Source organism: Pelobates fuscus, chromosome 3 (assembly GCF_036172605.1).
Source record: "Pelobates fuscus isolate aPelFus1 chromosome 3, aPelFus1.pri, whole genome shotgun sequence".
Taxonomy (NCBI): domain Eukaryota; kingdom Metazoa; phylum Chordata; class Amphibia; order Anura; family Pelobatidae; genus Pelobates; species Pelobates fuscus.
Window position 1 is genome coordinate 366300213 of NC_086319.1, and position 17504 is coordinate 366317716.

General features: G+C 41.8%; 1 protein-coding gene across 6 annotated transcripts in view; it reads left to right on the top strand.

Annotated features, from left to right (window-relative positions):
* LINGO1 (leucine rich repeat and Ig domain containing 1) overlaps positions 1 to 17504 on the top strand; it is a 451779-nt gene that overhangs the window by 366378 nt on the left and 67897 nt on the right. For all 6 annotated transcript variants that reach the window (XM_063449330.1, XM_063449331.1, XM_063449333.1 and 3 more), the window contains one exon: positions 2645 to 2729. The gene's annotated coding sequence lies outside the window, so the exon portion shown is untranslated. The remainder of the gene's footprint in view (positions 1 to 2644; positions 2730 to 17504) is intronic.

Genomic DNA, 17504 nt, shown 5'->3' on the forward strand with positions numbered 1-17504 from the left:
AGCTGAAGGACATTCATGTCCTGTTCTGTGTCTGGTGTCTGGGTGAAATGACTTGGCTAGAGATTAGCAGGTTTCTCATTAGCATACAGCAAAGACACCTTGTTACAGAAGATGGCTGGTCCGGATGAGTGGAATATGGATTTCTGAGTGACAGTCGACAAAGATGAGACCTGGTATCTTATTTATTACTATAGAATTACCACTGGGTAAGGTTCTATTCCAGACAAAAAAGCTTTATGTTCTAATTTCTTATAAAAAAAGAAAGAAAAAAAACATGTTCACACAGTACGAAAGATATTATCTTGCCTATTCCTCTATTTGTGGTATACAGAAGACAAGGCACTCAAGGGTCAACTTAGGGGAGTTTACTTTCACAGTAAAATGGCAACACACTCACAGAAAAACCCATTGCCACTATGATGTGGAAATAAATTCCTGGTCCTCTCTATTACGCATCTTTGGGAACTTGACTGCCCTGGACCATGCGACACCAGGCCATCATCCCTTCTTTATGAACAATTCCCTTCCCGAATCCGTATCTATACGTCTGAATTGGTTGTGGACCAAGTGTAAGCCTTGTCTATGTATTTACCTTCCAGTGGAATTGCTTTCTGATACAATGCACTTTTTGTTTCCGAATTGGAGAGCACACAACAGATCCTGGTGACTAGAGGGAAGTGCAAATTTGAGTCCTAACCTCCCCTCCTCTCTCATTGGCTGCATTGTCAGTCCCAAAAGAGCAGGAGTGGGGGGTGTAAAACAGAAATCAGAAATATTTATGCAAGAACAGCAAACAAAACCAATAGAGAAAACTCCTTATTTCTACTAGACTAGAGTGGTTAAAAGAGGCCGCAGTGGAACAACGCTCAAGTATTTTTTTACCCTACCCCTACCTTTTGTGTCACTATACCCCACTCCCTCTAGCATGTAAACTCATTGAGCAGGGTCCTCAAACCCTCTGTTCCTCTGCGTCCAGCTCGTCCTGCTACATATTCGTGTTTGTTAGTCCAACTATTGCACAGCGATGCAGAATTTGTTTATTAAAAATTATTGGATTTTCGGCCAACTGGCCCTCCTGACCATGTGTTCTCTAATTAGATACGAGTGAATGCATCTGCTTAACACAATTCTGATCCTGATGTCCTAGCTAGTTAAAATCCTAAATTCCAGAAAAAAAAAAATAAAATGTGAGGTTGCATGCTCTGGACAGAAAACGCTGATTAATGCAAAACCCTAAATAGAGCATGCTTCCAATTAATAACGGTTTGGTGATATGCTAAACCATTACATAATGGGAACATGTACTAAACAAGAACATTTGCATGAAAAAAATATTAATTACACATTAGGTGGTAGAAGGGGGGCTCTTTTATTTAATCCACCAGCGTTTAAGGAAAAAGAGCAAATACATAATACATACAAAACTATTTTTTTTTAATAATACACTTTTGCAATGTGCTGGACATTTATAACATACTCGCCATTTTGAGGATACCAGGATGAGTCACGTATAGCAATAATTCACAATCATTAAGAGTGACACGGTATGACACTCTTTCACTCATTAAATTTGCGTAATATGTTAAATCATTAAGTGACAGGTTGCCCATTTTAAGGTCCTTCTATATTGCCATGGTAACGTCAGCGAACAGGTCGTGTCATGCCATCAGTAAACATGTCGTCCCTTGTGATCATGTGTGCGTTAAATGTGAGCATTTTCTACAGCATATTTCCCAAACGTTATGCAAGTTTTCATTTGTGAAAAAATCTCTCATCTACTAAAGACGCAGTATTGTCTGCAATATGGAAAGCCTAATGTGAGCTAAATTGTTATACATATGAAAATAGTAGTTTTGGTCCCTTGAAAGTCGTGTTCTGTTCATATTTATATATTAATAAAGTAAACGCTGCCATAAGCTATGAAACTGAAGATTCTCTTTATAATGCTGTGTATTATTTTGTTTGTGTCTTAACCCACAAATCCATTCAGTACCAGAGATCAGATTAAACGCGTCACTGTGAGATTATCATGGGAGCTGATTTTGAACCCAGTAATATGCAAACCTGTTTTTGTAAATGTAGTATATCAACTAGATCAGGGGTTGCAATTTTGACCTCTGAGTGTTTCAGGACTACAACTCCCATAATACTTTGCTAATCTACATTGTTTCTTGCGCAAAACCGCAGCCCTGTCCCTTTAATTCTCTAATTGTCAAATTGGTAAAGGCATTGCCACCCCTCTGACACGCACAGGGGGATCTCATTGTTGCCCTCTGAGTGTTTAAGGACTACAACTCCCATCATACTTTGCTAATCTACATTATTCCCTGCACAAATATGCAGTCCTGTTCCTTTAACTTTCTAATTGCCAAATTGCCACCCCTCTGGCACACACAGGGTTCATTTCCTAGTTTAAGTCATTAAAAGCTCCATTAAATGTCTTCTATAGATTTTTCATGAGGCCCGAGGCATATAAATTCCTTTGTGAACCTTCCCTCAACATATTCAGAGTTAACTGTCGTTTAAGCCTTTCAGTGCCACTGGCGCGCATGTATCTCTGTAGAATTATCTTCTTATATGTGAAGATGTTCATAGTTATACACAATTCAATTAATTGCAATGTCTCCGACTCCTACTGTTTCAGAGTGCATGGTTGGCTGTTGGAAGAGAAGAACACGCACATTCCGTTTGCTGTGGCCAATCAGCTTCTATCTGAACGACTCATCAAGGTATGTGAGATATCCTAAATAAGTGGGTAACCTATCCGTACTCTTTTGGTACAGGCATGTTCTAATAAAGAGTTTATTTTTCTCCTCTCTTCCATTTTTTCCCCTCTCTTCATGTCTCGCACTCTTTTCATTTTCTATATCTAAATGTAATTAAGTATATCATCTTTTTCTCCATATCCCTATTATGAGCCGTAATTCTGATCACCAGTTTTGACACTGCATTTCAGATATCGCCTCTCCATCCTTCATACCAACTACTTCTCTTGCACATTCCTTCAGCATCCCTCCCTCTCCATCCTATCTCTCTGCCCTCTGGCTGAGTGTTACACACTATGACAGCCCTGGCTGGACGCAGTCATATAATTCACATCACTCTGCTGCTCCCTCTCTCTCCCCCCCCCCTCCTCTACTCTTTATAGGCCAGATGGGACGGTCAGTCTGCTGCTCCATCCGGTTCTCCCTTGCTTCATTTTATCCATCAGACCCTCTGCGTATTGATTTTCCCCCTAATTTTACCACCATGCCTGCAATATTGTGCATTGCATTTTCATTTGTTCTGATTTTAGCTCTGTCTTTCATACTTTTTTGTTCTCTCTGTTTAATACCATACCTCCATATATACCTCCTTCCATATCCTCTTTCTCTGTATATTTTCTACCTGCGTATCCCCAAATATCATTCTTCTCTGATTTCCCGTCTCTTTGCTCCATCTTTTTTTCTTAGCTCTCCTTATCTACTTTACAACCACCAACAAACATTGGGTCCTCATATACAGATCCATCCTGTATTAATCCCCTGATCAATCATAACATCAATCACTCTTTATATCTTTTCTCTTCTTTCTTTCATTGGGCCATAACCCCTAGTGCTTTGTATGCCCTATGTGCACTTATTCTGGAATGAAATGAATAAATGTTTCTACATTGCTGTTATTGCTCAATGCTTTTCGCGCCCCTTGCTGTGTTACACGTATTCTGTATTTTGTACGGAAATCGGAATGTTAAAGGAGAGCTGGCACTGTTTGTTCTAATAGATAACTAAATATTTTTTTGCTATTTTTTTCTTAAGGTAATAACGAACAATTTGTATTTTTTATTTACATTATATGACAAATCTTCACAGTGATGCCTATGTTTGTGGGCGTCGTAAGAGTACATTCGTCAAATTTCATTCGGCACAATGAATGAAAGTGTGCATGCGCTTGTACAGCATTGTCTAAGCAGATCCCTGAAATTGCATGAGTGTGTGCAAGCATCATGGAACCCTGACAATGTTGGTACCGAGAGGTGTTATAGAGGCAACTGTGTTTTAACGTACCTTCTTTACCTTACCTACCTCTGTACTTCTCACTCCTGTAAGTGCTTTAATATTGTATCCTGGGGCAAAGGAATGAGAGACTGCCACTATCAGAGAAGATACAGTTCCATTTTTTTGTTTTTAAAGAAATTAATGTGGTAGGCTAGCTTTAAACCTCCAGATATTCCAGATTCTGTGTTTTTTTTAGCCTTATCATATTATATTACAATGCTGTCAGGTGACGAAAACAAATTTAACTCCCACTTCCATAGAAGGCTAGTATATATGCATTAAGCAGATTATTGCATATTCGGTATGTATCTGTGTGTTTATTGGTGTAAAATGTAAATGCATGTGTATGAGTTTATGGTTTTACTTAACTCTGTATAGTGTGAATGCATGTGTGCATTTGTTTGTATTGTTGGAGTGGATGTATCCGTTTATTTATGTATATAATACTAGCAAATAGATGAGAATTTGCATAGTTAGTATTAGTGTATGTATGCATGGTGTACTCATGGAATTGTCAGCATGAGCGAATGCACTTCCATATTTAAATGTAATGGAAATGTGAAAAGGCAGAATTAAATTTGTGTGTCGTTTCAGTGTGTGTGTAGTTGTCAGGGCCGGTGCTAGGATTTTTGACTACACAGGCGAAGATGCATTTTGACGCCCCACCCCACGCCTCCCCCCAAAGATAAACAATGCATCTTCACCTCTGTGTCTCGTAGCCCCCTTTTGAATTTCTTACCCCCATTAGTGTTGCATATCCAACCTCTTCAATGTCTTACCCCTTTGGCCCCTTTGTGCCCTTTAGTGTGTCTCCTACAACCCCTCTTCTGTATTTCTTACTTCCCTGCCAGCCCCTTTCTGTCTCTTTCTTCCCCCCAGTCCCTATCTATCTCTCTTTTTCTCCCACATAGACATGGATACAGGCAAAAATACATACATGCACAAATACACAAACATACAGACACACAACCATACAACCACACAGACATAATTATTCAGGCACACAGTCACAAAGATATACAGACACACAGTCCTAAAAGTCACACAATCAAACAAACACAGTCATACAATCTACACATACAGGTACATTGTCGTGCAAACACAGACATACATTCATACAGACACAGGCACACACAGAAATACAGACACAGACATAAAGAAACAGAGAGGCATATAGAGACATACATACACAATGATACAGAAAGACACACACACACACACTGACAGACAGACATATACACACACACACTGAGACATATACACACACACTGACAGACTGATATACACACACACTGACAGACATATACACACACACACTGACAGACAGACATATACACACACACTGACAGACAGACATATACACACACTAACAGACAGACATATACACACACACTGACAGACAGACATATACACACAAACACTGACAGACATACACATACACTGACAGACACATACACACACAAACACTGACAGACAGACACACACACTGGCAGACATATACACTCACACACACAAACACTGACAGACAGACACACATACACACTGACAGGCACACACACACACACTGACAGAGAGGCACACACACACACTGACAGAGACAGACACACACACTGACAGAAATACACACACTCTGACAGAAATGCACACACACTGACAGACAGAAATACACACACACTGACACACACACACACACTGACAGACAGACACACACACACTGACAGACATACACACACTGACAGACATACACACACTGACAGACATACACTGACAGACAGACATACACACACACACTGACAGACAGACATACACACACACACAGACAGACATACACAGACAGACATACACACACACTGACAGACAGACACACACACGCTGACGGACATACACACACACTGACAGAAATACACACACACTGACAGACAGACATACACACACACTGACAGACAGACATACACTGACAGACAGACACATACACACACACACAGACAGACATACACACACACACACACAGACAGACATACACACACACTGACATACAGACACACACACTGACAGACAGACACACACACTGACAGACAGACATACACACACACAAACTGAAAGACAGACATACACACACACACTGACAGACAGACAGACATACACAGACAGACAGACACACACACACTGACAGACAGACAGACATACACAGACAGACAGACAGACAGACATACACACACACTGACAGACATACACACAAACACACACACACACTGACAGACAGACATACACACACACTGACAGACAGATATACACACACACACACACTGACAGACAGACAGACACACACACACTGACAGACAGACATACACACACACACTGACAGACAGACAGACATACACACACTGACAGACAGACAGACATACACACACTGACAGACAGACAGACATACACACACTGACAGACAGGTTCAGGAGGGTGGCTTACCTGAGATCCAAAGTGCTGCCTGAGGTAGTTGGGAGTTGGAGGAGCTGGTCCTGCCCAGCCCCCCTCCTCTCTGCCTCCTCTCTGCTCCCATGCTGACGTAGGGGGCCGGCGGTAGCTCTGCCCCTGCTGGGCGCCAGCCGCGCTGTGTGCTACAGAGGGAGCAGGGATATGACGTGTTCATATCCCCGCCCCCTCCACACTGTCCGCGGCACTGCCGGCTTGCGCTCGGCCACGCTACAAGAAGTGACCGGCAGGAGAGGGGAGCTATGCGCTTCCCAACCTCCTGCCGGTCACCCGGACTTTTGCGCCCCCCGGGCCGGTGCGCCCTAAGGTGGCCGCCTGAGCCGCCTTATGGACGCGCCGGCCCTGGTAGTTGTATATAGTGTTATTGTGTCAACACAGAGGTTTGTTTTTTCTGTGTGAATGCAGTGTTGTTTTTCTCTGCAAGTGCAAGTGTGTGTAACTGGTGTTTTCATGTAGTATTAGAAAATACTTATTTGTATGTTGTATTTAATAGTTTTGTCATTCACTCTACAAGCTCCCCATTCCATCATTTCCCGCTCTTGTGTTCGGCCCCATGCCATCCAATTTTTTAGGTCTCCTCTGCCACAATTGTTAATTCTCTCTTCATTACCAGCCATCCTTCTACCTTCACATTTGTGTCTTCCTCCATCTCCCATCCCTCTTGGTCTCCTGCATAGGTGTTACTATGGGGTGTTGGCAAACATAACATAGTTTAATTTGTGGTTCTACACATTTTGCAGCATTGCACATGGTGCTGGGTGAGCTCCCTTACAAGTTTCATAATAAATTAAGGAACCCTCCAAGCACCATAACTATTACATTCTGTTGTAGTCTTTAAAGGGATACTCATTGAATTTGGTTATAGTTCCTGGAGTCCCCAGTCACTGTCCCTCCATTCGGTGCTAAACCATTTTCAAGCAGTTTAACACTAAATAAGGGTTCTTGTCAACCCACAGCCCGGCCCCCTACTGGAGGGATAACTATGGCAGATATTACACACTTCCTTCTAGCCATACTAATTCATCACAGCAATGGGAGCTGTGATAGGCTGAAAGCAATCAGCTTACACTCTCAGCCAACCACAGCCACCCATTACTGCTCAGGCTTAGGCTTCCTCAATAGCCCAAACAGTAGCGAGGGAAAGGGCTACTGGAGACTCTCATTTGACATTTAAGCATTAAAACCGGTTTTACGAGGTTGGATCCCGGACCTTATGGTGGCTGGTTGTGCTTCGGGAGAGCTGCGAGCATGATTTGCATGTATAGCAGTTTTCACAATTAGTGGCACACCATACCGACCTCTAGCGTGACTTACCCATCTCAGGAGCCAGCCGAGGTGCCTTGTACTGAGCTGATCCAGCGCCTTCTTGGTAATTATCAGTGGCTCCAGCAGAGGTTTTGTGGGATCATCGGGTGGGTGAGGCGGCCAATCTCCTGTTCCGTGCTACGCTAGGCCCACACAGGGATATATTGCAACCCCGTTTCCCTTGCTCCAGACGAGTGGGGGTTATCCCGGTCCCCACTGCCTCAACTTGCATAACAGAGTCTCTAGTACCTACACATTCTGGCCACTACTTGTCCTTGCAAGAAGGCAACCGTGCCCTCCCCTCATGAAGCCCAGCCATTGCTGCCCAGAACAGTACTGAGTGACTGCCTTGCACAATCTCTAAAGGGACTGGATGACATTTTCCGGGCCTCACCTCAGCTGCACTGCTGTCTCAAGCAAGTGGATGGACGAGTGGGAACCTGGAAGTGAGTGGGGCTCTTATGGGCAAACAACCCCGTCAACCCCATTAAGATTCAACAGCCTCTAGCCCTCGTGGGCAGAAGGCCATCAGGGGCAAGTCCCCAATGCATCGTCCACAAGGACGGAAGGATGCATGTCATACCAGCTGGGTCTTCTGTTGCCCCCGTATGGGGCAGGACGTAGACTCTATGAGCCCCCAAGCCCGTGGAGTGAGAATGCTGGCCAGATTGCAATGTGCTCCCAGAGTGGCGTGGCACAGGAGAGGGCGCAAGATGCCGCAATGGTGGCAAACAGCTATACTTTTCCAAATGCTCCTGACTGCCTACGGCTACTTATCCCAACTGCGGAGGACCAAGCTCTCTCACCCTCAGCACGACCGGCACAAACTGGAGGCTCTTACTTCACACGACCACATATGCAGAAGCACAACACTGCTGGAGACCGGGTCCCTGCACCGGGGAAGACCACAGTGGACTCTCTTGGCTGACAACAAGGGAGGCTGGGTCTTTCCATCATTGGGCATTGGCCAGGGGTCACACGGGCTTTGGTAACAGTTTGGTTAAGTTTAACCTGCCAGGATGCAGTTGTATTGCTCAGATATTATGCTTTCATTTTTATTCCTACATGCTAGAACATCGTATATTAACCCAATGGTATCTATCTATTTGGTAATAACTACATGATCAAGCTTGTTGTTATTTTTAGCTTTATTTTTCCTAACTTGTACTAACTATCACAAGTTAAGTCAGACATGTCAGCTAGTTAACCATATTATGACTACGATATGACTCTCAATAGCTGTTAATCTCTATAGTCATTCACATTTCATTCTATCTCACTCATAAGACAGCGACTACTTAAATATGCGCTATATACCTCTCTTGTCTTGCACCTTTTATAACAAAAAATATGTGCTGATGTTTATGTACACGTACTATGTTTGGTTACGCTATCCTTTGCTACCTATTTCGTGTATATTGTGCAATCTTTGTTATTCACATGCACAACAAAAATAAAGAATTATAGAAAAAATTAAAAATAAAACCGGTTTTACACTGACTGTAACGATAGAATAGACACTATAACCATTTCAAAGAGATGAAGCACTTAGTGTCTCAGTGTCTCTTTAAGATTCCTGGAGTGTCCTGGCAACCCACACCTCCTATGTAAATAGTCAAATCGCTTTAGAACAGTTTGTCTTCTTACCTGGGGTCCAACACCACCTGCCTCTTAGAGAGCCAAAAGCTCTGGTTGAGCTGAGCCTAGCAGTTCAAAGCTTAACTCATTGGTTTAGAGAAGCCAGCTGATGTTCTCAGCCAATGAGCGTTCCCTGTACTGCAAGTTCTCCTGGGGGCTGAGTGGAGCCAGGAATCATGACCAAAGTATCTTGCCTCTTACTTCGGGGAGCGGGGGATCAGGGCATTACCTGCACCTTAACCACTAAAGCACAATGTAGTGGTTATGGTGTGTGAAGTGTTTGCTTAATAACAAAGACAAATAACCAGGTCCGAGGACCTCATGGAAGTTGAAACAATGCAGGACTTAGGACTATTATCTGGTGGAATAGGCCATTTTGCAGTGCAGTCTTCATTAGTTGTCTGTATGTTCGTCTGCTGCCGCAGCTTTCATAATGATATAAGACTTATTACAGATGAAATCCATATTTGTGAGGGAAAAACTGCACACAGACTCACGGAACATGATAGCAGAAGACAAATGGTTTATATTATGACATTTTGTATTCTATATAATTAGTTAACTTATCATTAACTATATTGATTATATTGATTTTTATTTTATGTATGTTGCATAGTACTATACACTGTGTAAACAAAACGTATAATTATTTGAGAACAAACCAACTGTAACATACTTAATAAGGGCAAGGAAAGGCTATTGGCCTATTGAATTTAAAGGGACACTGTAGTCGCCAAATCAAATTTAGCTTAATGAAGCAGTTTTGGTGTATAGATTATGACCCTGCAGTCTCACTGCTCAATTCTCTGCCATTTCCGAGTTAAGTCACTTTTGTTTCTGTTTAATCAGCTCTAGTCACACCAAAACAAGGCTTTGTTTTCAATCAGATGTTAAGTTGCCTTAGAAGTGTTTATCTCATATTGTGTAAATGTAACTCTAATCACACACAGGAAGGTCCTGCAGGATCTAGAAGGCTAACAGAGCTGGAGATAATACATTCTAAGTTTAACAGAATGTCCAATTAAGGAAGTTTAAATATTAGATCTCACCTTACAGAAGGTGTTTATGAAGGATGTGCAAGTCACATGCATGGAGGTGTAACTAGGGCTGCATAAACTCCCAAATGGCAGAGAAATTAGCTGTAAGTCTGCAGGGACACGATCTACACATCAAGACTGCTTCATTAAGCTAATGTTGATTTGGTTCCTATAGTGTCTCTTTAATATAAAAACTACTTTTTCTGAGTTGGAAAGCTTACTTTTGGGAATGGCAAATTTCCAAAGTGCCACTCTGACATCAAGAGGGTAAGAAACATGTCTATTTAACTATAGCTTTCTTTGTACAGAAATGAAGATTTTAGATTATGTTTTCAGCCCTACAGGTGTATTGCAGGATTGTCAGACTGATGATCTTCTGTACATCCAAAGATCCCGGGTCTAAGTTAAAAAGTTTGGTAACATTCCAAATCTTAGCTTCCAGGTTCCATGGCAATGTGGTGACACTGGATTATTTGGCATAGCAGGGTATCTGTAATCTGGTTATAGATATTCTATTGCAAGAGCTTTGGCTTTTCTTAACTTTTCCACGGTTCAGCATTAACTCTTAGATTTGCCGGACCAAGAGCTACAAGGACACTAAGTCCCTTTCAGTTATAAATCAATGTCCAGGCTTAAGTATCAAACAATCAAGTTTAGAGTCTTGAAGTTCAGGGTTAGGGATCTGAAATCATAGACTTGGTCCATCCCCTAAATCTCTAGGTTCTATAAACAACAGTGGAAATGTAAGTGTGGTAGATGTAATATCTTCTTATACCAAGATAGAATGCTCTGTGGACGGGCATATAACTGTGTCTAATCCACAGTTATATGTTCATTATTGTGCTCCGAAGAAGTCAATATCTCCGAAGTCTCTGAAGGTACAAACAGTGCATGGAATCCAAATCATGGCCTGCAATCTGCAGCTGTTGGCGTGCAAGCCGTCGGTGTCTGTCCACCACTTGTAATGCCAGTCTCTGAATGCGGCTATTGGGAACGCCAGACATTTTTTTCCAAACACGTTAATATAAAACTCTGTCATCAAATGGGTTAATGTCAGGGTTCTGAGAGCAGAGACTTGCAGTACAAGTGGTACTTGTTGTCCGTGTAGCGACTTTTATCAATTGGGTGGCAGGGGAGGATTAAATGTAATTTTCTGGTAATCATTTGCTAGGTATCCGGGCTGCGGCAGAGTAAGGGTTAATCCTGCTAAATTGTTTTAGTGAAGCTGCTCAGTGAAGCGAAATATTACAGAGGAAATCAATAGTCTTTGTGGTCTGCAGATATATCTGTGTAGGGAGGAATATAGAATTATGCTTCTGTGATTGAAAGGTATATTGCTATATTTGTGTGCCATACTGTATGTCTGTGTCTTTGTGGGACAGAGGATGCAATAAGTACCGTCTTGGTATAGGTTACAAACTATATGCATGAGAATACAGTCTGTGCCGTTACTGTAATTATCCTGCATTGCTCTCTGTATAAACACTATCATTTATTTATACAGCCCCAACAAATTCTGTAACGTTGATACACAGCGAGTAAATGCAAAACAATCATTCTTAACCTTGATGACATGGACCCATATAATGCACATGACATTAGCCTGGCAAACAATTTATAAATGTTAAAATTAACTCAGTGACCCATCCTTCAACTGCTGTATAATATATATTGCAATAAATCCCTTATAAGACCTTCATTAGAAAATATGCCACAATTGGGGGACGAAGTGCTATTGCAGAAAATAATTTATTGCAAGTAACTGCCTTGGGTTCACCATATAATGGAATGTATTTCTCAACCAGTAGGGACCCACAAAATTATCATGGTGAACTAATTTTGGGCCACAACCAATGAATTAGCAATTGGGGTAACCAGACATAGTGTGATTGTCAAGATGAAAGTGATATGGTAGGTTTTAAAGGAGCACTCCAAACACTATAACCACTACAACTTGTAGTAGTAAACCAGCCATTCTAAAACAGCTTGACTAATTACCATGGGAGGCTCTGAGGCACTCCTAGCACCATAACCACTACACTGCACTAGACTGGATATGGTGCTTGGAATGTTACTTCCAGGTCAATGTCCATAAGCGTGCTAACGAGAATATATAAACATACAGAGAGCTGAAATTATGCTTGGTATATCAGGCAGTTACGCATGGTAAACGCTACCTAAAATAAATGTGTGTAACGTTATTTGTGCTATAAACAAGATAACGTGCTTAAACCATTCATTAATTTTTTTAAGATAGTGAGCGTGAAAGCGCATTTGGTGAAAATAGGTTGAAAATTTACACTTTGCATAAATTCACATCGAGAGTGCTATTTTTCATATACCTTTGGGTAATGTAAATTCCCCAGGCTGAATTTGCTTACTGAATAGGACATTTCCCATAGAGGGAGGGCTTGCTATTCAGTGAGCAGTATAAACTCTGATACAAGAATGTAGCCCCTCTATCTTCAGAGTCAAATAACCCAGGGGCTCATATCTTCTCACTGAAAACAAACATTATGCTGATATCAGCCGGACAGCACAGTTAGCATTCTGCGTGGTCATCTACTGTATTATATTAAATTATTATTTATTGTTAATTATTAATGGAACGTCAACACGTTCAGTGATGCTGTACAATGAGTATGCAAAGGAAATCAAACAGATTGTGACAAATACGTGTAAAGGGATGTATGGTGACCCATTATTTTTTATTGCAGTATATACATAATCCATAAAAATTTTTACAAGTTTAAGGAAAAAAATTAAGATACTAACCCGTTGAACTTTCTTTTTCTGTTGCACTTGCACACCATGTGTCAGTATCAGGCAGGCCCCTCCCAGACCAGGAAGTGAATTGACCAATCAACAGCCTCTCCTTCTGTTCTATGGTTTCTGTTCTTATGCCATAAACTCCTGTTGAGTATATGTTTATGTCATAAGTATTTCACTCCTCAGTAGGACTTCATAGGATGATAGAACGGCCTATTAACTGATAGCAGCCACACTACTAACCAAGCTGCGCACATTCATCGAGTGGGGTTGGTGGTTTGGTGGTTTAGCTCTCTCTTAGCTCTCTCTTCGGGAATTAATTTTGAATTTACTTTGAATGTTTGAAAATTCACACTTAACAAGATTATCCATTAAAACGAGAATTCACAATGGATTTCAAATTGAAATTCAAAAAAGCTGAACTGGTAAAATTATTTAAGTTGGCTATGCTTTCAGTTTGGCTACTCTGGACTTAACTTTGACATTCACTTTAAAGTCTCGCAGTCCTCTAACTACATGGTTCTGTGTGGGCTACGTGGCCACACATGTAAACTGAGTGTGACCATTCAGAGCCACCTACATTTTGCGCCTCTTCTTCAGACACACCCAGAGAGTCATGACAGATGGCAAAATCTGTTGTATTAGCAGAAAGAATGGGCAGAATATTAGGGTACATTTTTTTGGTTGAGTTGTTGCATTGAGGACATATTTTTAACTATTCTGGCACCAAAGTATTGTGTGCATAGTATCCAATGTAATTGGAACCATCCCATAGTGCTTAAAGGAACACTATAGTGTCTGAAACACAGACATGTATTCCTGACACTATAGTTTAAACTAACTAATTAAGTTCCCCGGTTCCCCTTGCATTGCATGAGAAAGGTGATTTTACTCACCTTTTGTCCCACGCGGCGCAGGTCTTGCCCCAACTGGCATCTGCTTGGCTTCACCTTCATGGCTGAGATCAAACTTGATGTCAGCCAATCTAATGCTTTCCCTGAGGAAAGCATTGGGATACTATGGCAAATGCACGGCAAAATGCTGCAACAAATCCTGATAGAGATGCAAATCCTGATAGAGATGCATTGCTTCAATGCATCTCTATGGGGAAAGTTCAACGCCTCCATTCCATAGAGATGCTGAACATCAGTGCTGCATATTGTGCAACACTGACCCAGGAAACACCTCTAGTGGCAGTCTGAGTGACTGCCACTAGAGGTGTTACTAGGCAGTAATGTAAACATTGCCTTTTTTTCTGAAAAGGCAGTGTTTAATTTAAAAGGCCTGCATTAGGGGGCAGGGCCTGGTCCTCAAGCTGGCAAGATGTGCTTTCTATGAATTTCTGCCAGAACAAGGTTTAACTGTGCTAAAACTGCACAAAGACAGCTGCAAACAGCATAAAGCCAAGCACAGAAGATACCTTTGACAAAGGTAATCAAGTCTGCAAGTTTATTCCTCCGTCTGGAAAACGGCCGTCCAGGACTGCCGCCTCCGTAGACTGGAAGAGGCGACCGATCTCCAGCTAGGGACTGCACATCCCGGCGTGAACCGACTGAAGCCCCATTACGCCCCCACCCCGCCACCACCCTTTGAACCTGCGGAGGAGATCCCGGTCCCCACTGGGAACGCTAAACCACGCTGCCATGGCCACCTTGATCTCTGTTGATCCTGAGACTGCGTGGCAGAATAAAGGTGGCCGCCGTGCCAAATATTCCAGTAAGCCAAGCAGGCCCAGGGAGCCTAGACTTGGCGAAACGTTTTGAGGACAGATTTGACAAACTGTGCCTCATTTCTGGACTCAAATAGCATGCCGCTCACGCATCTCTACTTCACCTGCCCAAACCCAGCGACAGCCACTGAGGGCTACTATCTCAACACTGCTCCTGCCTGCAAAACCTGCATTTCCTTGACGTACTTCGAAGCCAAAAGCAGGGAGACAGAAGAGGAGGAAGTGGAGGGCACACCGACCACAGAAGCTCCATTCAGTCAGCAGCCTCTACTTACCTAGGCCTCAGTCCAACCAGGGACAAGTCCCAAGGCACAGCCACATCCTCGGGATACAAAGATTCCGCAAGCAAAGAAGGGCTCTGGCGGCAGATTCCGAGACCACGTCTGGGTCGCAGGACATGATCAGACCAGAGGGCAAAGTGCACTGGACTGTGCTAGAGCCTGGGGCTAATGGGGCACCGTTTTATGGGACTTGAGCAACAGAAATCTACCAGGTCCATCGCTGTGTCTAGTGGGCACAGGATAAGCTACGCACATTCTTGAGCCTAGGCCTGGAGGTCCCACACTCCTTCCCTAAACTGGCCTTCTAGCATATTTGGGGCAGCAGTTTATTATGTCAGTTTATGTCTGCTATCGGCATAATAACTGTATTCCAGCTAGAACCAGTGGTAATACTTCTCTTACTCCTCTTGTTTCATAACAACAGTTTTCTGATTTTTGTTTATCTTGCATGCCATACAGTTATCGTTTTAGCCCCATATTTACTCATGTTTTACTACAGATCTCACAGTACAGTTTGCACACGTCTTTTAGTCTATGTTCACTTCTTCACTTTTTAATGTGGCTATTCTGGACATGTAACCTCAGCCTGTTTATATCTTACCAAAATAATGTGCAGTTTCTTTGAACGCCATGTCAATGGTTTACTTTATGTGCATTTATGTTTTTTTGGTATTCACTGTTGTAGCAACAAATGCTGTGTTGTATTCTCTTGCACAACAACAAAAAAGCCTGCATTAAACTGTAGTGGTTCTGGTGATTATAGTGTCAATTTAAAGCAGCTCTATATCACTCTTTCCCCAATTGAGCATTTCATACAAATAAAATGTCATTAAAATAAAATACTCACTCTCTTGGAATTTCACTGAAATTGACAGAGCCATTTAATATTGAAATGTGCATTGTGTTTAAACGTTGCATTTTACCATGTTTGTTTCTATGTATAAAACTGATTCTGGCTCCACATCAAAATGCCTTGCCCCTGTGTAACTCTCGTAAAACAATCTTTTAAAGCAAATCAATGCAAGTGCCACCTGGTGTACACCAAACATGGCATAAATAAAAGGGGAAAAGCAGTGTTTACAGGTGTTAATGAGAATGTTGAAGACTATATTTATTCAAGTTGAAAATAAATAGATCAGCTCAATAATTCGTTTGATTTAGTTTGTCTTTATCGTATTACTGATCCTTTTTTATCGATGGCCGTATTTATGTAAATCTGCTTTTCACAGACAGGCCAGAAGCTCTCTCTGTGTGTTGGATTAACTAAACAGAGACGTAAGGAGATATTACCAAAACGCTGCAAAATGTAGGTTAAAATAGCTGAGCTTGGGAAAGGGTTAAATTGAAGCATTTTTTACCTTTAAAGGCACACTATAGTCACCTAAATTACTTTAGCTAAATAAAGCAGTTTTAGTGTATAGATCATTCCCCTGCAATTTCACTGCTCAATTCACTGTCATTTAGGAGTTAAATCACTTTGTTTCTGTTTATGCTGCCCTAGCCACACCTCCCCTGGCTATGATTGACAGAGCCTGCATGAAAAAAAAACCTGGTTTCACTTTCAAACAGATGTAATTTACCTTAAATAATTGTATCTCAATCTCTAAATTGAACTTTAATCACATACAGGAGGGTCTTGCAGGGTCTAGCAAGCTATTAACATAGCAGGGGATAAGAAAATCTTAATTAAACAGAACTTGCAATAAAGAAAGCCTAAATAGGGCTCTCTTTACAGGAAGTGTTTATGGAAGGCTGTGCAAGTCACATGCAGGGAGGTGTGACTAGGGTTCATAAACAAAGGGATTTAACTCCTAAATGGCAGAGGATTGAGCAATGAGGCTGCAGGGGCATGTTCTATACACCAAAACTGCTTCATTAAGCTAAAGTTGTTCAGGTGACTATAGTGTCCCTTTAAGTCAGAGATATTCAAAGTGTCAATTGGCAGAAATTCCAAACACATTTTCTTTTCTTATTTTTAAAGGACCACAAGATGCATCCAGAACACTTTACCTCAATGAAGTGGTTTGGGTGCAGTGATCGTAACATTTTAACCATTCAATGTAAAACATTCCAGTTTTGTAGATACTGCAATGTTTACATTCTAGGCAGAAATACACTTCTAGTGGCATTCTTCCTAGCAACCACAAGAGGCGCTTCTCTTCCAGAATAGAGGGAAGCTTAGTCCTGGATTTGTTTTGTTGCACATGCGTATTTCGAA